Below are 23,536 nucleotides of genomic sequence, written 5' to 3' on the forward strand. Positions count from 1 at the left end.
GAACCTAACAGATGGACGGGTCAGTCCTCTGCTCAAAGCCTCAGTTTCCTTACCTGTGAAAGGCAATGATAGTAGAACCGATCTCTTAGGGTTTATTGTTAAATTACATATTGATGATCTGCACAAATTCTTGGCATCTATTAGGTGCTAAATAGCTGCACTGGCTTTGGGGTTGCTCTGGTTCCTAGATTCCTACTGTCGGAGGGTCGGCTGAGCTCAGATCCTGTTGCTTCTAGTGCTTGTCCTTGGAGAAGTTACTTCAGGTCTGTGAACTTCTGAATGACTACCCATAGCGCTGCAATGTGAGGGACCACTTTCTTGGGTTGCTATGACAATAAGAAGCTAAAGCACCCTGCACTTTGCCTGGTACCCAGTAGACACCAATCACATCATCATACCAACCACAGGGCTACATCATTAGAGTATTTTTCTCCTTTGGTTATCTGAATATTGTTTTTTCTAACTCGAAGCCACTCTAGGACTGACAGAGATGATTTTCAAGAACATTAGCAGGTGAGATCTTAGGAAACTCGAATTCCTTAAGTGGCTGGGCGTTTGGAGAGCCTGTCTTGAGCTATTTACCTCCCATGCCGTGCCAAGGAGACTCGAACGCCCCCAAGGACTCGGGCGGCTTTCTGGCCGACGCAAGGCATGTCCAATGTGCCATTCAGGGTCTCGCTCGTAAGTGTCCTTTTTCTCTAATAGGAAACTCAAAGGCACTGGCTACTGTAAGTCACATCTGTCAGCTTGTCTTACATCCCAAGTGCAGGAAATGGGAAATTCTTTCAAAAAGCTGGTGCTAAAAGTCTCTGACAGCCCCTCCCCCGGCATAGCTTGTGCTCCCTCGAGCATCTTCCTTTTCTGGTTTTCCTGAACGCTTTGAAATCAACAACTAAACCACAGACTGCAGTGGAAAGGAAATATAGTTCTAATTTTCATATTTATTTGTAAAGGTTTAAACATGTTTTCCTGCAGCCCTGCAGCAAGCTCAACTCTGTTCTCTAAAAAAAAGAACTATTGAAAAATGACATTTTAATTTTTTTGAAAAAACCCTTGGATTATGGATAACAAAACATGAGGCGAAAGGAGTCATTAAAATGCGTATTGTAAAATTGAAACTTAAGTGTCAAGTTTTTATAGCAGTCTGTCAAATGCTTGACAATTAAAATAGCTATTTTTAAAATTTTAATGAGACACAATAAGGGTGAAATGTGCATAGAGATTGCACATTTTCAAGACTGTACATTTTTAGCATAACAAGTCCATTCTCTATCATTACAGTAATGCCCCATTTGTAAAACCCACCATCTATTTTTAATTAAATTAGTGTATGTCATTTATTATGGGCATTATATTTATTAATCTTTAATATTTAATATAAGATGACTTATCTGAGTAAAAGGCAACTTAGCATAACCATGTTGATACTCTGGTGGTAATGGCCCTGACTTCCCTGTTACAGTAAATATGCTTCAGCCCTGAATTTTTATAGCTAAATCTTGAAAAAGTTAGACTTTGTCTTTCTTCCTCTATGACTTGATATAGACAAACACGCTTCAAGAGCTTTCAGCCTCTGTTGGCCTGGTTCTGATCTTGTGCAAAGTTCGCATTAACTTTAATCTTTTGTTTTCATGACACTGATTTACAGAATTCTTCCATTATCAGCGCCTTAGCTGATGTTAATAAATATACTTTTCTGCATTCCAGGCTTCTTTGGTGGTGGTTGTTACTGGAGATTGAACCCAGGGGCATTCTACCTCTGAGCTACACCTGAACCCTTTTTATTTTATTTTTTATTTTGTGTAGTACTGGGGAGGGAACCCACAGGCATTCTGCCTCTTAGCTACACCCCAGCCCCATATTATTTTTTATTTTGAAGCAGGGTCCCGCTAATTTGTGGGCAGCCTTGATAAATTACTGAGGCTGCTGTGAACCTATCACTCTCCTGTCTCATCCTCCTAAGTACTGGAATTACAGGTGTACACCACCATGCCCAGCCCCTTATTGTTTATTATTTATCTTTATTTTTTTGTGGTACTGGGGATGGAAACTAGGGGCCTTCCTTCTATCTTCAAGCTCCACCTCCACCCCAATTTTTTATTCTTTATTTTGAAACAGGGTCTAACTGAGTTGCAAAGGGCCTCACTAAGTAGCTGAGGCTGTCTGCAAACTGTGATCCTCCTGTCTCAGCCTCCCAAATGCTGGGATTACAAGCGTGTGCTGCCACGCCCAGCTCTTATTTTTATTTTGAAACAGGGTCTTGCTCAATTGCTGGGGATGGCCTTGAACCTACAATCTTCCTGTCTCAGGCCATCCAAGACTGGGATTTTAGGCTTGTGCACTATGCCCAGCTCTAAACTATAGGTTTTGATGGCCAGAGAGTGACTAATTGGAGATGGCATGCAGTTCTGTAACAGCCCGACAGATCCAGTCCCTTCGGTGACCTTCAGGTTCCATCGCCTCTGCTCGGCACAGCTTGGGCTGACCCAGTTAACTGGCCCTTTGAAACATCATGGGGAGAAAGTGCCAATCTTTCAAAAGCACTAGCATGTCCCCTCTTTCAGCGGCTTAGACTTTGCCTTGTGACTTAGAAATGTATTCAGAATCCTGACTTTGTCGATGATGGGGAAGAAGTCCAGAGTGGCCAGTGAACAGGCTGAGCTGAGGGCAAGCATGATTGAGGCTCCATTTGCCGCCCCTTTCTTCTTTCACTTGGTAAAACTGAAGGGGACATGCCTGTGCATGTATGTGCGCTGTGTGCCTACCTGTGTGCCCGTGTGTACCATCGAAAAGAAACGCAGACGGTGGGAACATCACAGTCGTGGGGATCATGCATTCTCTCTGGAGTCTGCACCCCCTTCTCTGCTGCCAAAGCTTCAGTGGTAACTGTTTCATTTGCATCTCTAGAATTAGCACTTAGAACCTCTCATCGGCCTCAAATGGGCCCCGCAATCCAGCGCTTCTGCATCACAGAAGACAGGGTACTTCAAAATGTAGTCATCTTGAGGAAGAACACAAGCCAAGCAGCCCCCAAACCCTTGGGTCTTATTTTATGCAAATATCAGAGGGATTCAAACAGAAACCGGGAGGCAGAGAAGAAGCACAGATGGATTCACACCCAGCCCCAGGATCCGCCCAAGGCAGATCGAATTGGAGTCTCCAACTTCTCTTTCATTTATAGAGCTAAGCACGTATTATAATTATTTAAATAAAAGCAACTTATTTTGTAAATATGGTCATTAAAATGATTTGCATTTTCTGTACTTAACTTGGCGCATTGATGGATGACTGCATGCTCATTGGCTTCAAGGGAAAACGGTACATTTGCAAATTGCTCTTGTTTTATGAATATTATGAACGGCTCAGAATTCAAAGAAGCTGAGATTGCTTATTTACCTGCAATTTTATTTCCACGTAGGTCATAAGAATCTGTGTTGGGAAATACAGGTCGAAAGCAGAGATACTTCCCAAAGATGCCTTTGGTGCAAATCGGGAAGCTACCCCTGTCCACCAAGGAGCCAGGGCACAGAACCCTCACAGAAATGGATAACTGATAACATCAAATAACCATGGGGCTGGTGGCCTTCCCCCCAGCTCTTCATTTCTGCTTCTGATTCCAATTTGTCCAGTCACATGAGAGCAGAAACAATTTCCTGGGCAGGGTGGGGGATGCTTGACGACTTGGTGGCTCTTGTGCACAAACTTGAGGCCTGGAACAAACTCAGAGGTAGAAGGTAGCCTCAATTCAGGGATAAGCCAACTGGACCTGTGTACAGGGGTCCGGCCTGGCCTCCTGCCTCTTCTACTGAAGGAGAAACCTGGCCACCCCACCCTGAGGGACCCAGGTCACAAGCCAAAGCGCCCAGGACGCCGCCTCGGCATGGAGAAACTGGAGCTGTTTCTGGAGGGAGATGCTAGACAAACTAATAAACAATCGTCAGAAGATTAGGATATCAAAACAAATGGGGCCATTTCGTGCAGGGACAAATGGCCCTGCACACGTCAGCAACTCCTGGGGCCCCTTGTAAACCAGAGCTCGGTACCATAATTGATGTTCCTAATTATGGCCTTGTCATTAAGGGGAGCTAAATGATGCTCAGACTCTGCTTAATTATGTTGTTCTGTGTAGAGGTTGCATACGCTCCATTTTATAAGCTCTCCTGTACCAACAGAGAGATGTATTTTTAAGTTTCTGTGGTGATCCAGAAACCTCGATTATCCAGAAAATTAATTTCTTTGCTCTTCCTCAATCCCCAAAGAAGGTACAACCAGGAGGCAACTATAGAGATGAATATGAATTTACTAGTCCATATAGATGCATCGTGTAGGTTTGAAGGGTCCACCAGAGAGAGCAGGCCAATTAGAGAGAAGCCCTTTGGGAGGAGGGATGCCCCAAATGGACCCCCAAATGTGCCCAAGTGGAAGGCATTCTCTAGATTCTTTTGCAGCTGGGCACTGCCATGTTCCAGGTCATGAGGTGCCCACAGCAGTGCAGGGGGCAAAGGGAAGGCTATGGAGGATGGTTGGCCCAGTTGGAGATGCTCCTGGGTCTTCCCTTTCTGCTTTCTCTCTTCCTGCTGTCTGGAATATGAACGTAAGGGTTGGCACTCAGGCAGCCCTCATGGGCTATCAGATGAGTTTGAAGATAGAAGCCAGGGGCTCAGAAGTGACAGCAGAACCATAAAAAGGACTTGGGTCCCAGGTGGCTCTGTGAAGCTGTCACACCGGCTCTGGACTGCATTTCTCTGAACTTGAACGAGAGGCTAAAAGCTCTGTGTGACAGTCATCGTGCAATGGCTCGGCCTCTCCCTGCAGCTGATCTCAGTCTTGACTTCCACAGCAGTCTCTATCTGTGGCCTCCTCCTTCTTCCTTTGTCCCTGGGTGTAGGGTGGCAGCTGGAGGGCTGGATGCTGATAGGCCCAGCAGGTGACCAGCAGTGGCAGAGACTAGAGCTGGAGAGTCCAGCCAGAGACCCAGGACCACAGGCAGGGGCTTGGTCAGCACAAGCCTGAGCAGAGGGTGCTGGGAGGTAAGACAGACGCAAGTAGGGATGGGAGCTCACGGCATTCCCCAAGCATTCTCTCGGGGCGCGTTGGGGGTCCGTGGGCATATTCATTTGCTCAGGACTCGGGGACGTAGATCCAAAGTAGGAGGGCTGTCTGGTATTTACAACCACGCCTAAGAGAGGGGTGTTTTTCCTTTCCATTCCTGTTCATAGGATGCAGTCACACAGCACGAGCTCAGTTCAGCCTCCCGGCCACCTGTCAAGGTAAAGCGGGACTCAGAGACGTCAAGTGTTTGGCTCAAGGTCACAGAGCTGCTGAACAAAGACACAAGACTTCTGCTCTGAGCCTGGTGTGCTTTCCTCCACACCAGACAGCCTCACTAGCCCCTGAGGGCCCAGCTCTGAAGGCATATCCTACCGGACAGAGCCAGCAAGCCCTCACGAGAAATCACTTCTTGATGAGTGAACAAGGGTGGCATGACTCACCTGACTTCACACATGGAAACACACACACTTTCTAGAGCCCACAAGGACCTCTCTGGAGACAGCAGAGGCCTGGCTGAGCTTTGAGGACAGGCACAACCAAGGACTTCTCCTCTTCCTGGTTCTGGAGTCATTGTGCATATGACAGCTGACATCCCAAGTGGTCTACAGCAACAGGGCGGTCCTGGGACATTGGCATGGGCCTCACACTTGCCCAAGGGATCTGGTGGCAACTGGGAGCTTGCCCCTCGGCACAGAAGAGTCTTGTTGAGGCCTACATTTGTGACAGAGGTCTCCCTTTGAGCGGTTCAGGGGTCAGGCAGAAGACCTGGCTGTCTCAATGGTGTCTCAGAGCACAGGATAAAATTCACTACACAGTTGGGATCCCCCCCAGCAGAAGAAAGTGGTGCGTTCCACTGGGCTGGAACTGATCCAGGTGGGAGTTTACTTACCTTCCTCACCCACAACTGGAAGACTCAGCACTAGTCCGCAGCCCCTGTGGGTCAGGGTCAACGTCCTCTCCACCCTTCCGGCCCAGGCAACCTCAAGCTCTGGCCAATCGCCCATCACCAGCCAGACGTGCATCTTCCTTGGGCCTCGGTCTACACATGGGGAAGGAGGGGAGAAAAGCCTAAATTGTAGGGCGTGGTGGGCAAATGAGGTCCTCAGCACACAGCACACCAGCTACACGGTCTTCTCCACCCTCGGGCGTCTCAGCAGTGGCCTCTGTGAGCAGGCGCCTGGGGCCATGTCTGCTCCTGCACATGGGAGGCTCTGGGTGAAGACCAGTGCTGGCTCAGACAAGCCTGTGGCCCCAGACTGCAACCATTTACCCTCCTCAGAGCCTGGAGGATTAACTAGCCCCTCAAACAAATAAAACAAGTGGGCTTTGGTAGGTTATAATAAAGTATAACTGTCGCCTGGTGCTCAGGCCAGGGTCTGGTTGTCTTCATTGTCACTGCAGTGATGTGATGCTCTCGGGTGTGGGACGTGCAGCTCTCAACAGCAATGACCCTTGGCTCCCCTCCTGCCCGGGTGGTGCTGGGTTCATTCAGATCCTGCTTCAGCTGGGGTCCGGGTTCTGAGGCCCGCTGGCCCAGCCTGTGTCTGATCCACTGGCTTTCTGCCCATGGTCTCTGGCTCTGACTTCTTCCTTCTGGAGCAGTGGTCCTCCTCCTGCGTTTGGGCCTGCTGGGCTGCTGGTTTTCCACGCCCTTCCTCTTGAGGAGTCATTTGCCTCTACCTGGGCCCTATCGTCCAATGGCATCTTCAGGTCACGCCACATCTGCGCTACCTGCATCTGTGTTACCCCTGCATCAGCTGAAACCAAGCATCCAGACAAATTCTTCCTGGGCAAGGGGCCTTCCTTGGGTGGCCACAGACTGCATACATCGTGACCAGGCCTGGGAGCCTGATGTCCTCAACCCAACAGGCAGAGAAGAGGGGGCCGTGGAGGATGCAGGATCAATCTCTGCACACCAGGGCTCCAAGGCGCTCTGTACAGCAGGTAGCAGACTGTCCCAGGAGACAGCAGGCAGCCTGCAGCAGAGGCAGGGCTACAGAGGCCCTGTCATAGCAAAGGCAGGGAAGCGCTGGGTGGGCCCCAGGCGGATTGGCCTTAGCTCCAGGCTGGAAGTCCCTTTCTTGCAAGACAGCCACCTCAAAACCAGTCCCTGGGGCTCAGGGGCTACCTGGGGCCTGAAGCCTTGTTTTCTTCTCTACAAAGTGAGATTTCAGGATCTATTTGTGTCGATTATGCAGAAAGACATCCCTGCCCACTGCACGGAAGTGGGATCAATGGCTTAGAAATGGAAATTTCCCCTTCTCATCCAGCAGTCAGCAGCCGAAGTGACCCCTGAGGGGGGTGTCACAATATAAGGCCCGAAGACATGCAGTCTTTGCAAGAAACGTAAGAGAGCATGATCACTCTCTGTGTCTCCATTACAGAGCAAAACAGCAGTGCTGCTGGCATGCTCTGGAGAATCACCGTGGTTATGGGGGACGCTGGGCCCATGGAGCCAGAGATGTATGCCACACATGCCTGGTTTTCACCCCCAAGAAGCCACTCTGCCACAGGTCCCCGCAGCCTAGGAACCCAGCTGGAGAGGCCCGGAGCACTGCAGGGGTGCTTGGCCCATGAGTGCGGATCCCGGCCGGCCCGGTCTTGCTTTTGTCTGATTCCTTTCCCTTCTCAGTCCTGACGACCTTTACACTCATTTCTACCATGGTGTTTGTGTGTGCACGCATGTGTGCAATCCACACACAAACAAGATCTGATCAACCACACCAAACCCACGTGGAGTCTGCTGCTGAAGATGTGTGTCACGGATTTCGCATTTGACGACCCTGTGTCTGACTTCCTTCTTAACTGGGCTCCTGCTCACACACACCCCTGTCAGGTTTCTCCAGCAGTTTGGTGGCACTATTAGTGCATTAATTGAGATAAACACCCTGTCGCGCTTACGCATTGGGGAGGCTTATTAAGAACTGGAATGAGAGAGTGCTGCGGCGGGGCTCTTTCCCAAAGCGAGCGGGGCACCTCCTCCTTCCGGAGAGGACTAAAGAACGTTGATTAAATTATCCAAAGCCTTCATCAAAGACCCAGAAGCTTCTAGTCAGAGGCAAGGATGCTGGTAGGCAGGTGCTTAAAAGCAACTCTCCGAGCAGGGTGACAGTGGCGGATTCAAAGTGGTTTGGACTTTGGCAGCTTTTAATGACTGGAACGGACCGGAACCCCCATTGCTCAGCTGGACAAAGCGACCAATTAACTGCATAGGGCCTGGCGGTGAGGCCACCACGCTTGGCTGCCACTGCAGTCATCTGAGGACTCCGTTCCAAGTGAACACGCCCAAATATTGTGAGATCCACACACATTTAAGATCAGTTGTAGGATAAAACAATATTTGATGCTCTTGGAGGCTGGGAAAATTGTAACGGCGGGAGCTCTGTGATTTTAAAATTTTATTACAGAGGTTCCGGTTTTCTTTTCTATTCCCCCTAATCTTCTCTCCTTCTGCTGTGCAAAGCTTCACAAAATAATAATTAGGCAGAAGGTAGGAGGGTGGCTGGTAGGGAGGAGGGGCCTTGGGACCAAGAAGCGCATAAAGGCTGGCTGGCTGGCAGGAGGAGAGGGATGGCTTCATCACATGGAGGGCTCTCTGCAGGGGCCTGCGCTTCGGGGGGTTCTGTAAGGAAACCAACTTCACTTTCCCTGTGGACACCGCAGCATACTGCAGGCAGTGGGCATCCAGGTAGGGCTGCTGGACCCCACAGGCCGAGGCTTGCAAGCTGCACCCGAGAGGGTCCTTGTGCTCTTGCCTGAGGCAACGGCTCGTCTTCTCCTCTCCTCTGGCTCCTGAAGTCATGACCTGGGACCAGCGTGACCACAGCGTGGCCTCCAGCTTTCCAAATGCAAACCCGGGAACCCAGAGATGGGAAAGGCCTGCTCTGTCACTTGGCCGCTTTGCCTGTCAGAGAGAGGCTGTTGCCTACAATATAATTTCTAGTACATTCCCTGCAGCCATGGGGACCCTGTCCAGCCACCGCCCCAGGGAATCCACCCATCTGCTCCCCGCAGCCTGCTGAGGGGGCTTGGTGGAGAGAAGGAAGGTGATTTTAGCAGACTCAACATGCTGGACTTTGCCTGGCTCCCGCCTTGCCTTGCTCCTGCTCCTTCCCCTCCCAGAACCACTCCTCCTCCCCTCCTCCCTCTTCTCTTAGAACCCACGCCGGCCTCCGGCTTCACATCATCTGATTGGCACCTGTCTGAAGACGCCAGGCAGAGCTTGCGAACTGAAATCCTCTCCTGCAGCAGGACATCTGCGATTTAGAAAGAGATTCTTCTTTATTAATTAACGAAGAGTGCAGAGTTGTGTGGCCGAGGCAGGGAGGGTTGGGGAGGAGCGGGGTTGGCGGGTGCAGCAGTTAGGGGGACTAGAGTAGCTCCTGTGGCCATTATGTGCTGTAGATCTCATTAACCCAGGGCATCTCCCGCCCCCTCCAGGGGTCCCCCACTAAGTTAGCCATGCTCCATTGTGATCATACGTGCTCCCTATAATCATACTGTTCTCATATAGGCAGCCTCATCTCAGGATTAGACCCCGATTGCCAGAGTTCCACGCAGCCCAGGGGCGCCATCCCTGGTCCACAGACGGGGCTGACGTGGCGGCTCTGGGCTGCAGCGGGAAACTGCAGACGGTGTGCCAGATTCAGAAGTGGCTTGCCCTGCGTCTGCCTCTTGGCAAGTATGCCTGGCATGCCGAAGAACACGGATTTTCACATGGCCTAATAAATACCCACTTTGTTAATACGCAGAGCAGGTCAAGAGAGGCTCTCCCTGTACAACCAAGAGCTGGTGAGTACTTGCGGCCCAAAGGGGTTCATCTCCCAACCTGGGCCTCAAGACGGTGGGGCCCAGGGACCTGGCTGCTCACACAACAAAGGCTGATGGAAATCTTCCGAAGCTCGATCCAGCCAAGCCAGGACTCTGTCCCTCTAGACTGTTCCTTTGCAATCCTTTTCCAGCACCTGCCCTTTAAAACAGAAGGCCTGTGGCAGGTCCTGTCCTCCTGCACTGCGTGTCCTGCACCAAGAGCGGCAGTGTGCACGGTGGACAGTGACCAGATGCTGGCCTGCAGACAGACTCGCCAGCCAGAAACTTGTTTTTTTTTTTTTTTTTGCGGTACTGGGGATGGAATCCAGGGACATTCTACTCCCAGCTACACCCTCAGCCCTGTTTTTTATTCTTTATTTTGAAACAAGGTCTCATTGAGTCGAAAAGGGCCCCATTAAGTAGTAGCCACGGCTGTTCTCGAGCCACAATACACACTTTGTTAATCCGCTCCTGTCTCAGCCTCCCAGATGCTGGGATTACAAGAGTGGGGCCCATAGCCACCAGGCCCAGATTCAGTTGTCTTTCCAAGGTCCTTCTCAACTAATGCAATTATGTGTTGCTAGTACAGAAACATCCACAGAGATGTCAGTAGTTTAAAAGTACAGGTGCAGCCAGGCGTGGTGGTGCACGCTTGTCATCCCAGCATCCGGGAGGCTGAAACTGGAGGATCGCGGTTCACGGACAGCCTCAGCTACTTAGTGAGGCCCTCTGCAACTTAGTGAGACCCTGTTTCAAAATAAAGAATAAAAAAATAAGGCAGGGGATGTGGCTCAGAGGTCAAATGCCCCTGGGTTCCATCCCCAGACCCGCAAAAAAAAAAAAAAAAAAAAAAAAAGTACAGGTACTTATTGAGATCAGATGGAAAACACTAGAAGGGATTGCTTGCTTGCGCTCTCCCAGCAGTCATTGCAAATGATTCCATGGTGGTGTTAATGGCTATGTTTTGAAGCCTTGCTGACTGTTCCTGCTCTCAGACCAGTTTTGTAGATAAGGTCAGTTATCTTGAAGAGGTTAAATCACCTGCCCAAGGCACAGAACCAGAATGCCTTGGGGCTGGTCCTCCCAGCCACCACGCTGGTTCCTAACAGAGCATGGTGCTTAGCACCTTGAAAAGTGAATGAAAGGAACCACAGTAGCCCTCTGCCTCCTCTTCAGAGTCTTCTACAGTGCCCATCAGTAGGCAGATAGGTGGCTCATGGGCTACTGGCAGGTCATCCACATGGTAAATGGCTTTCTTCTTGTCCCCCTCTGCTCCAGAGCACCCCATTGGATCCTGGAGCAATAGCCAGGCCCCAACATCCCAGAGAGGTCTCTCCAGGCAGGATGGACATGTGCTGTGTTCTTCCTGGACACACCCTCTTGTTCTCCAAGAACAAGATCCCGTAGGGCTGGTGGGAGCCCTACCTACTGACCTGAATTTCACTACTGGCACTGACCCAGGACTACATCCAGCTGTGGTTTCTAAGAATCAGTCTAGCCCATAATTCTTGTTCCCCAGCCCCCAGCTGCCCCGGGAACCCCTAATTCCTCCCTGGAAGTCCTGTAGGAGCACCCCCGGGCATTTTTGTATAGCCCTACCTCTGGCTTTGGTGCCCTAAAGAGGACCATTTCTCCAGCCCTGCCTGCAGAGCTCATGCCACTGGTTTACGTGCATCAGAAATCTTCATCTCCAACCTACCCTGCAAACTTCATTTTATAACAAAATCTCCTTGTTCTTTATATTTATTATTTAGTCATCTCATGGTTGATTGAAGCTTGTGGCTCTAATTTACTTTTCTTCCTGGCTGCTCTAGAGAGAACAAGAGAAATTTCCACCTTGTCCTTTGAGCTGACAAAACCATGGCATTTGGTGGCAGTTATTTGTTCTGTCCATCCCGGGTGCTGGACTGCGAACGTCTCAAGACGCAGGGTTAAGTTCGGTCACATCCATAACTGCTGCTCCCCGATGCTCCCTCCACTCAGGGATGCACAACCTTCTGGTGAACTTGGTGTGTGCTGTGCCAGATTACACAGCAACGTCACTGCTGGCCCACTGGCGAGGTGGGTGCCCAGGCCTTCATGCATTCCAGGAGGACCTGATGGAAGGAATAGAGAGCTACGAATCTGTTTTATACCTTTGGTAGTCCATGGGTAATAAGCTGACCTGCTCTAAGCTTTGGAACTAATAATAACTAGTGAGCATCTAGGCTCCCCCATGCATGGTCAACCATGTGGCTCTTTGGGGTCCAGATTCTCATTCATAGAATTGGATGATTGTTTCCATCCCCCAAGGCAGATGGAACATGAATAGACTATGCCCCGATCCCCACAGTCCTGATGATGTCACTGCCCCGCAGCCAGCAGAACATGCAGAGAGGGGGCCTTGGGAGCAGGTGGACTTCTAGAGATAGCCCCACCCCAAGATGGCTGCCCTCTGTAGAGGGGTGGAAGACAGGAGCTGGGATGGACCACTGCACCTTTCCTTCTGTGTACCTATGGAGGCCACTTGCACTCTCTTCCCAGTGAGGGACCTTCAAAGTGAGGACTGCTATGCTGTACTGAGAGCCAGGGCCTTACCTGGGCTCAGGGGATAACCTAGTCTCCAGGTGGAGCACAAACTCAGAGCGGCAAGGCTTAACAACTTCTCTGGGCTTTGCCTCACCTTAAACTTGGGCAGGAGGATCCCAATCAGCCAATAGTCAGGGCCACATCAGGCAGGTGGGACCAGGCTTCTTGTGTTTTTGACAGCCAGTCCAGAGCGTGACGGCCCGGTGAGGCCCTGGCGGCTGAGTCTGTGGACAGCTATATATAATTATATTCTCACTTTTGGTAACCATGATGCTGTAATTTTTCTATGAAAAGGGCCATAAAACAATGGCAGTAGTAATAACTCTGCTTGTTTGGCAAATGAAGTAAGACAGGTATATTTTTCTGTTTGGAGTTTTGTAGTCTAAACGTCATCTTGATCTCTCCTGTCACCTCACTTTACTGTGATCACACATGCCCTTAGAGACGCTCCATAAACCACCCCGGCTTCCCCAGCCAGTCACTGAATTCCCCATGTAGAACCCGGAGACCCCAGATTAGAAGAGGAGGGGGATATTTCACGGCCAGTTTGAAAATGTTGTTGCTGCAGCTATAAATTAAAAAGTTAAATTCTCCCATATTGGATATCGATATACTATGCGTGGTAGAGACATTTCCCTGAAATCCAACACAAGATCAAGAACGGGAAGCTCAGGAGAGAAGGGCCGCCACGTCTACGGACACGATGGAGGGCTGGCCAGCATAGGGAGAGCCAGGGTCCAGGACAGCGTTGGCCGCAGAGCATGGCAGGATGAGTACTAGGCTGGAAAGGGATGTCCAGGTGAGCGACATCCTTGAAGAGGCTGAAACGTCTGTCCTGGAGCCCCCTGATGCCTTGCTCATGCCCTGCGGTGGAGGGGGAGCTGGTGTTTCTCTGGCTGGGGTGGCCTGGCCCTCTGTTCACTACAACGAGGCCCTGGACCTTGGGGCTCTGGATACTGAGCCCATTTCCAGTGCTTGGTCCTTCCGAGTGGCTCAATCACGTTTCCAGTTTCACCTTTGACATATTATATCCTCCCTTCCAGAGCGGCCAGTTCTTGATTAAGTTTAGACCTTGGTCCTGGTTTAGGCTGTTTGTTCTACAGGCAGGGGCTGCTTTCCTAAAGATTCTGGAGAGCGAATCATTTCGGAAAATGATGAATTCTTTCCAAGGGTGCATGACTAGCCTGTGCCCGAGTGGGGCTCCAACACGGGAGGGTGGCTTGTAAGCCAGGTCGGATTCCTCTGCACCCAGTCAGGGGCCTGGCTAGCTACATAACTCATCAAACTCTGAGTAAACCATCACTCCAGGGTGTAGAAGGGTGTAGATGGCATCTCCCCGGCCCCTCTCACCAGGCAGCTTCCCATGAAATAATGACTCAGAAAGCATTTTGAAAGATGTAAAGACCTGGCTCAGAAACCCAAGCTTTGCTTCATTTTTAATAGGTGAGATATTCTCAGAGAAAGTGTGTCTCTCCTGACCAGTTTATTCAAGTAAAAAAAAAAAAATCGGTGAACAATGTCCAAGTCCCACAGTGCCCGGGGTCACTGGCCCTCCTGCCAGCCTGAGATGCATCCCACTTACAGGCTGGGTTCACGAACCCCAGTGCCCAGTAAAACACAATGCTCCTCACACAAAGACAAGAGGAAGTTATAACGGTGTTTCTCGAACCCCCTGGAGCACCCGGAGGGGCCAGCAGCAGCCTTTGCTCAGCTTCCTGGCTGCTTTTGCTGTTGTTGGCTGCAGGAAATGGCTTCCACCTGCACCACTCACCTGCTTGGATATCCCATGACTCCCTCCACATGGTGGGAGCAACTGAGCTCTCATGGGTGGGCTGGGGCCTCCACAAGGTCTTGGCCTTGCTGGAGACACCAGCAACTTCATTCCTCTTGCAGTGGGTACCAAATGGTCCCTGAAGACCCTCCTGTGGGATGCCTTCTTGTTTCCTCCAGATTCTGTCCCCCATTCCTGCTGCCACATGCCTCTCTTGGGCCTTGACCCCCTGGGCAGGGGCTTCTGGAAGCCATGATGCCATCTCAGACAGGAGCTACAAAACCTCACCACATCATCGCTACACTTGAATTGATATCTACTGAAAACAGGATAAGTGCTAAATGTCATGCTAGAAATTTTCCTCTCATTCCTCCCTCACCATCCCTTCTCCTGCAGCAGCTGCCAGCCTGGGGTGGGGGCACAGCATTCCGCGTGTTACAGATGAGGATGCCGAGGCACAGAGAGTCAGGAACTGGACCCAGGAGGCACCGCTAGTGAGGGATGGTGCTGGGATTTGAGCTCAGGCAGGTGACTCGGCCAGATCGTGTCCTACATCCAAGAAGGCTCTGGGAGTGCGGAGCAGAGACTGGCGGAGCACCAGAAAGAGCAGACAGTCAGTGAGGGCACCGCAAATGGGGGCATGGTCGGGGTTCCAGCAGCTCGCCTCCTGGCCAGTCGGCCCTCCGCAGCGGCTTCCCCAGGGGCGAGAGGAGGCCGGAGTCACACGTCCTTCTGTTACTAAAGGGGGTTCATTTTCACTCTCGCATTGGTGGGACCAGAAGAGACTCAGAGCCCAGCACTCTCACCTTCTCCCTGAGATCTGTTGCTCATCCCGGCCCTGCATGTGAGAAACCGAGAGACGGCCAGAGGCCCCGGGGACCGCCGCGAGAGCCCCAGCTCCGCCTGCGCCAGGCCGCGGAGCGCCATTCCAAATGGGCTGGCTAATCGGCCCGCATCCGTTATCATTAGAGCCTCCCTGCACGCAGGTACAGGAGAGGCTGCCAGGCGCTGGCTGCGGCTGGCTGAGCCAGGGACCACGCTCCACTGCAAATGAGGACGAGGAACACCTGCTCCAGGGCTTCCCGGCCGCCACAGTCATCCTTCACATCTCACGCAACACTTGTTCTGTCAGGGCGCGGGGGCTGGCACAGGCAGGGGCAGCTCGCTGCCAGCCCCCGCCGCCCCCTCTCCTCTACTCAAGTTCCGCTTTGAATGGCTTTTCAAAGAAGTCTTTTAAAAATGTATCCATTGCATATTAGCCATTCAGTCATTATGTGAAGGGTTGAAAGATAAAGAAGAAAAAAAAAACTTTGCTTCAAAAATGAACTATTTTTGGCAATTAAGATGTAGTCGTGAAATATTAATTGTCCACTAATGGTGTTCGTCCTCGATCGCACAGGGTTGGTCCGCGTTGTTCCAGGATTTCTTGGGAATGGGTAGTGACGGGCCAGCTCATGGCTGTGGGCAGCCGGGGACCTTCCCAGACATGCACGGTGGCCTTGGATGTTAGGGGAGGCTCCGCTTCCAGATGAAGGCCAGCATCCTGAAATGCAGTGTGGGTCCTGGAGATGTCACGATCCATCAGTGCCAGGGCTGGGGAACCCTTTGGGCTTCCTGGACTCTTTCTACCCATCTGTGTGGTTACCTCAAAACCACACACACACACACACACACACACACACACACACACACACACACTCGGACATGCACAAGCATGCATGCAAACAGTCCTTAAATTTTTCTTCTAGTTGAAAAATCTCTAAACCTTGGTCAATCTGTGAGCCAGAGACCTGCAAGCCTAGGAGAAGAGTGTGGTTGCTTCCCTGGGTGTCTACTACCTGTGACCACCAGCCCCCCTTGGCCACAGCTGTATCTGGGGTCAGAGGCTCTTTCAGAGAGCTCTGGAAGCAGTGTCTTGATTCTCCAAAAAGCTTGAGAGGGTAGAAGCCCCGCTGCGCTCTGTGTGGCCGGCTTTGGGGATCCCCTTATTTGGTCATTCCAGGGGACCTGTCTTCCCTCTGGGGAGCCACTGTGGGCCTCAGCCCCTGCTGGCAGACAGCAGGAAGAGCCGATAACCTAACTTCTCCATCAGGCCCCAGGGTGGTTTCTCCAGAGGCAGAGAAAGGTGGCTCCTGCAGGTGCGGAACCCCTCTGCCCAGGATTGTGTCTTTCCCTCCTGGGCAACTCTGTCCAATCTGAGTGCAGAAGCACGCTGCAGCCATTTGCAAATCAAGACTGTGTCTTGCAGCTCCGGCTTCTCAGAGCCCTCCATGGCGTAAATGTTACAGTTTTTGAGAGAAAATGTTACGGTTTTAGAGAAACTGTTCCCGGGGACCCTTGTTAGGGTTCCGGACACAATTTCCCTCAAAACACAAAAAGATAAATAGATAAAAGGTAAAAAGGCACGCGGGTTCTTGTCCTGAGCTAAGGATAAGTATACAATAGCCCAGACTCTTGCTGAAGATTTAAAGAAGTTTATTAAAAAGATAGAAATACAGAAGACGGTTACAAGCCCCATGCCATTCAAGAGTGGCATGAGGGGGGGTTTGAACGAATTCACTGAAGTACAAAACACGTGGACCATTCTTATAGCCAGCCCCGCCAGGTCTGGGCAGGTCCTCTGCTATGTAGACGTGCTGCCCTACCTCTAACCCACGTATCCAGCTCTATCTTCAACCCAGCCAGGTCCGCCCCCTCTGGGGCCGGGGGCAGCTCTGTCTCTGCACAGAACCCCACACCTTTTGTTATACTCCAAAATGTGTTAAGTTGCTTCTCCAGAATCTGGGATTCCCTCACATCCTTGAGGAACCTTGCCTGTCTTCAGAAATGTAAAAAGGCCCTTTGCCCTGAAGCGCCTGGCTTTCTTTACTACCAAAGATATATTTTAAAATTGGAAATCTTTCCCAATACTGGTTCATTAATAAATTTTGAAACCCCTTTCCAATACTGGTACAGTAAGGACAGGGCCAGGCTCAGCTGCCTTATAAAAGGATAAAGGAATGGAATGGGGTCACCGCAGTGAGCCTGGGTTTGGGAGTTGTAGGAATGGGGTGATGTACAATTTTGACTGTGTTTTTCTGGCTGTGTGTTTTGGGGTGAGTTCTTCACCACTCTGGGGTTTGGCTTCTTCATCTATGAACAGAGACACTGATACCTCCCTTTCAGGGCATGGTGAAAAATTAACAAGAGCGTACAGCTCCAGGGCATAGCAAGTGCTCAACAGACAGGAGCTCCTCCTCAGTCCTGTAAAGGTGAGTGTCTCCTGCTGCTATCGTAGGCCTGTGCTCAGGAAAGAATCTGGTATCAGCCATTTAATCCGAGCCTGAGCAGAAGAGGAGACATTATGTCTCCCCAGGAATTTGAATCTGGTGATTGATTCAGCTGAGAATTCAAGTTTGCTCCCTCTGTGACCTCGAGGGCATTCGCTTCCAGGTGGGGGCAGAGTAAGTTACAGAGCTTTCAGCTTCCTGGGCTTCCTGGCCCCTGGACGGAGGTTTGAATGAGCTTCAAGAGTGCCCAGTGCTTAATGAAAGAAACACTTGGAGAGGCCTGGGGATGGTGGCCCAGGGGCTGGGCAGGGAGGAGTCTCAGAGGTAAGTGGCCTTTGTGAGGCCAGCCCAGGGTCCTTCCTGTAGTCCAGGCTCCAGGCCTCCTTTGCACTCTGCGTGGGCAGTTCTCCTGTGATACCCCAGCTGTCTTAGTGGGCCCCAGGGGCTGATTCCTGTCCCCTGTTCTAAAGTGGAGAAGATCAAAATTTCCCCAAGACCTTTAGGAACAGGACAATCTCACTGCCAGGCTGTGAGCGAGCGCTGGGGCACATGGTTCGTGGCATGTGCACTGTGCACCCGAGGGTGTGCTGTGCACGTGTGAGGATGCGCTCTGCAGAGAGAGCTCGTGAGCCGGTGCTTGTCAGCCATGACCAAAGCCTTCCTTTGGCTCTCGGAGAGTGCGGTCAAGTTTAGACAAAGGGCACGCTCCCTTAGGTCTTCTTTGTGCTGTCCATCTTGCTTTGAGACCAAGGCAAACTTCCTTCCCTCCATCCCAGTCCCAGGACACTCAGCCTATAAAGGCGCTGCTCTGGTATTGGGTTCTGGGGTTGGGTGGGAGAGGCCGGGGAGGTGGCAGGCTGCGGGGGGCAGTCTCGTCCTGAGGTCAATGGAGCAACAGAAATGTACCCATGGGCTGTCTTCTCATTTCTAGCCCTTGGCTGCGATGGAGACATGGGAGGAAATAGCAGGTGAGAGATTTTGATTCTACCATAAACCACTGAATATTTAAATGAGAAGTCCACGTGGCCTGTTCTTGACGTGACAGAGAAGAACCCAGTGTAGGAAGGAAGGAGTGTCATGGGCAAACCAGGCCCTGCTTTTGCATCTAATTAGCATATTCTAATGTATATCACATCTAATGTATATCATATTTTAATGTATATCGTGGCTCCTTCAAAAGACAAAGGACTAGAAGACACAGGGGACTGGAGGATGTCCCCTCCTGAGTAGTGTAGCTACACAGTCGCTGAGAGAATGCACCCTCTGAGCCCCGGACTGGTCTGCTCTGGCCTCCACGCTCTCTTCTTTAGTGCTCACTACCGTATTAGCAGTCTGGCTGCTGTGGCATCCTGTTGTGTGTGTGCGTTCATGTACGTGTGTAAATTGTGTGTCCAAAGGGAAAGTGTCCTAAGGTGTTTGTGGAAAATGCAACCTCTTTACAACCACGTCGGTAGGGTACAGCCCCCTCGCTAGCTCCCAGGGCTCCCCCATCGCCTGGCTTCCTTGGGTCATGCCTTGGGTTCCTCCCGGCACACATCTGCATGCCAATCAGGTATGTCTGTGGGGATGAGTCACGGCCATTTCATCTTCGATATAGGAGGCAGGGCCAGGACCCAGAGTCCACCCCCGACTGTGCACTGTTTCCCCAGGATTGCAGGGAGAGTCCAGGGGTTATGGCTGCTGCTCACTGGCCACCGCTAGGGCCAGAGCCACCCTGATGAAAAGCTGCAGGGGGTCTGCTGACTTTGCTGACCAGTCCTTCTGCCCAGCAAGACCCTGGCCACATGGCCATCTGCAGCTCCTCGGAGCCCAGAAACAGAACTCTAAGAGGGTGCCTTGCAAGGTGAGAACAGCCTCCCCACGGACTGGCACTCTCTGTAGAGCCTTCCCTTTGGGCCTGGGGTCCTAGATAGCACGTTCCAGGATTATTGTTATTATTATTAGTAGTATTAGTAGTAGTAGTAGTAGTAGTAGTAATAGTACTGGGGATTAAACCCAGGGGCATTCTACCTCTGAGGCACACCCCCAGCCCTATTTTATTTTTATTTTCGAAGAAGGTCTCACTAGCTGGTGAGCACCTCACTACTTGCTGAGACTGTCCTCGAACCTACAAACTTCCTGTTTCAGCCTCCCCCCAAATTACAAGCATGTACCACCACATCCAGCTCAAGATTTTTAATATACATTTTCATTTAATTTGGTGTCTTTTTTTCTTGTGGTACTGGGGATGGAACCCAAGGGGTTTCTACCTCTGGTTTGCACTCCCAGACCTATTTTTATATATTTTATTTGGAAACAGAGTCTCACTATGTTGCTGAGAGCCTCACTAAGTAGCTGAGGCTGGTTTTGAACCTGTGAAATCCTCCTGTCTCAGTCTCCTCAGTAATGGGATTATAAGCATGTGCCACCCTGCCCAGCTCAAGATTATTTTTAATATACATTTTCATTTAATTCGGGGTCTTTGTTTCTTTAAAAGCATAGAGAGTTCTGAGAGTCAAGGTTGGGGAACAGCCAGTAATCGTCCTCCTCAGAAGCCCAAAGCCTGCAGCTGAGCCGACCATCAGGAATAGAATGCATATCCTTCCACAAGGAGGGCAGCCCACCCGTCCCAGGGTGGGCACCCACGGCCTGTGAACCAGGGCATCCCAGAAATCTGTCCTCCTGCCATCCTCATTCCTCAAGCCTGTTTTCTCAAATCAGCAGAATTTAAGAAGAGGAAGACAAGTGGGTGTGGTGGTGCATGGTTGTAAGCCCAGCATTTGGGAGGCTGAGTCAGGAGGATGGTGGTTTGCAGACAGCCTCAACTACTTAGTGAAGCCCTTTGCAACTCAGTGAGACTCAAATTAATGAATAAAAACTAGAGCTAGGGGTATAGCTCAGAGGTACAATGTCCCTGGGTTCCATCCCCAGTATAGCAAAAAAGAAAGAAGAGGAGGAAGAGGAGAAGGGGGAGAAGGAGGGGGAGGGAGGCAGGCACAGGCAGCAGGAAACCAGGAAACGGGCTTCTTCCTCCCCCACAGTGTTTCTGCAGGGTGGATTCGATGGCTGGCCTAGCCTGTGCTGGAGATGGGACTTTCTGGCAATAAGCAAGACAAAACAAAAACAAGCAGGAAAGAAGGAAGGAAGGGAGGGAAGGAAGGAGACAACAGTGGTTGGAATGAACTCAGACTTATTTTACAAACTCTTCCTAAGGGAGGCAGGGAGGCTGAGTGGCTGTCAGTCCCCTGCCCTGTTCTCTGACTGCACCCCAGTGGTTTTCCCCTGGATGGCAGGGCTGAGGACCAGTGGTTGAACGCTCCCAGCCTCCTGCAGAAGCCCCTCTGGCCAGGCGCCTCCTGCCCCTCCCTGAGGAAGCAGCCACCAAGGTCCTTCCGGCCCTGGACTCTAAGCGCCATCTCCCTAGAGCAGCGCTGTCAGTGGTGGGTATCCACAGTGGCTGCGTGTGTGGGGATTAATGGCCCCGGCATGGTGGGTCAGTGCAGTGCGCAAAGGCCACCATTAATCGGCAAATTAAAGCCCAGCAAACCTGGGCAGGTGAGAGGCAATCTCTGAGCTTGATCAAAAACATATTTCTGTTTCAGGCCTAAATAATGGGCTACGGGGAGGCACATCTGTAAATTATACAGGAAGCCTTCTTCAACAACTGATTCACCCTGACAGTTTTACTGGAGTATATGAAAATGAGCATTAAAGATGTGATCTCTCGGCTTCCTTCCAGGAATCCCAATCTGGTTTCAATAAAATGGGAACACTGATTGGAAGTGAAGTTGCCTTCCGGTTCTGCCTTGGGCTGTTACGTGCTCATTCGTGAAATGACTGAATCCCACAACTACTTTTAATATTCACCTTTTGAGTTCATCTCCCGCACTGGACACATTGGAATGATTAAAATAGCACTGGTTCCCTCGCTGGGTGCTCTTTAATTTGAAACAGCCCAGGTGCTGAAGACAAATGAGTCCTCCTGGTAAGTCCATTCTTTCTTTGCATGAAGTTGCTTTGCAGCACGTCGAGGGCAGAATATTAATAGTAAAAAAAAAGAAAAAGAAAAAAAAGAAAAAACCTAAAAATGAAATAATGCTGCTCAAGTTGATGCCTAGGGGAAAAGATTAAAGCTTGGTGCAAGGCAGAACTTGGACTTTGTACGGGATTTCTCGGGTTGTGTTAGTCCCTGGGCTTTTCTGCTGCAGTACTGAGCCCGTAGCTGCAGTAATAGCCAGGTGGGTCTCTGGGCTCGCCAGAACTGCCCTTCCCTTGGTCGGCTCGTGGTCTGGGATGGCCTTGGCTTGGCCTTTCCCAGCAGGATTGGGACTGTACGGAGCCTCATGCAGCTGGCCGGCCGCCTCTCCCCCTGCACCAGTCCTCCCAGGGCCAATTCTCAAGAGGGCACTCGAGGGTCGTGGAGCTGAAAGTACCACCAAAAAGAGAGAAGTTAATTGTTGATTCTTCCAGCACTCTCCCCATAAAGCCCGACCATGCTCGGCTCTAACCATTGGGCCAATGAACCGCAGGTGCATCTATTATCCAACTTGTCTGAGCTTTTCTACAGAAGGAAGAGCTGTTTTTACTTCAATTTCTATTCCAGAGTTTTCCCAGCTGGGGAAAAAAAAAGTCAGCGTGTCTCATACTCCCTCCCCCATGTTTATTCTTCTAAAGCTATTACGGGATTTTTCAGTAGGAAAAAAAAAAAGTAGACCTAAGCCCTTGGGAGACTCGGCCCTCCTGGGAGTCATACATTCATTTTGAAATGTTTTTGTGGGATTGCAAATTTTGGCTTTTTATGCAAAATTCACATTTACTATTCTCTGATCTTTAAAATCATGAAAATGGCCTTCATGCATTTAATTTGATAGGAAATGTGGTTGTATTTATTGCTTTTCATTTGGGGATAACTTAGTAACCTGTGTTCTGCTTTCAGATGACTGGAGATTTAAAATGGAAGTGTACCTTTTGAGTATGTCCAAGACAAACTCCAGTTCTTAGCATGGTGGACAAAGTATGCTCATTGTTAAAATCAAAGGCGTTTTCTCTCCTCTGGTCATCACTGAGCCGACCAAAACTGTGTTTTCCAATAATGACCTCTATGATGGTGATCACAATTAGAGACTATGGCTTCACTGCTCCCTGAGTACTGGCTAAAAATCCAAGGCTCTCTGGTTCCATTTCTAACATGGATTTCAGTGGTTTAAGTAAGCACCATCATATTTAATATTGTAGCCTCTAGGCACATATGGCTAGATACATTTAAATAAAAGGAGATAAGATTACAGTCCTTTCCCTCATCATACTTAAAACATTTTATGTGCATGGCAGACGTTAGATGGCTACCATATTGGACAGATCAGATATAGACTGTTTCCATCATCACAGAAAGTTCTATTAGACATTGCTGGGTTAGAGTTTTATCATGGTCCTAAAAAAATCAAGAAGAAGATGGGGTCTCATTCCAGGCCCAATTTAATTGAAATCCTGCAATGTGAGAACGGACCCACGAGGTGCTGACAACCCTTGATGAAAGTGAAAATTTCCCATGTGGGAACAAAGACTAACTCTGACCCAAGGTATTTTGAAGATGAGCTTGGCTAACGATGGTTCTGCCAAAATACCTGTGACTGATAGGAACAGAATGGAATTCTGAACAGTTGCAATATCCCAAGAACGCCAGTTCTCAAGTCACTGACGTTAATGGTACAGAAAAAAATGTTTCTCATCTTCTGCAATGTGATTTTTTTATTTGATAACTCTTAGATGTTTCTTGCTAAATATGTTTGCGTCTCCCATCGAGAGAAACGTCTCTCTGCAGGTTCCAAGCATCCTGTGTGCAGGGGCTGGGCTGTGACCCCAAGAAGCTTGACCCCAACAGCAGCATCTCATCCGTATGGCCAGCCAGATAACAATTTCTATCGGTCTCCTCTTTCTGATGTGGGTCCTATGCAGAGAGGTTATTTTTTGCATACTGTATTCAATTAAAGCAAAAACACCTATCCTAAAGGCTTGCAGGCTCGATGGAGGGCCTTTTATAAGCCTGACCCAGTGTCTGAGTTCACTCCATGTGGCTCAACTTCCTCTC

The sequence above is a fragment of the Muscardinus avellanarius genome, assembly GCF_963383645.1.
Source record: "Muscardinus avellanarius genome assembly, chromosome: 4".
Lineage (NCBI taxonomy): Eukaryota > Metazoa > Chordata > Mammalia > Rodentia > Gliridae > Muscardinus > Muscardinus avellanarius.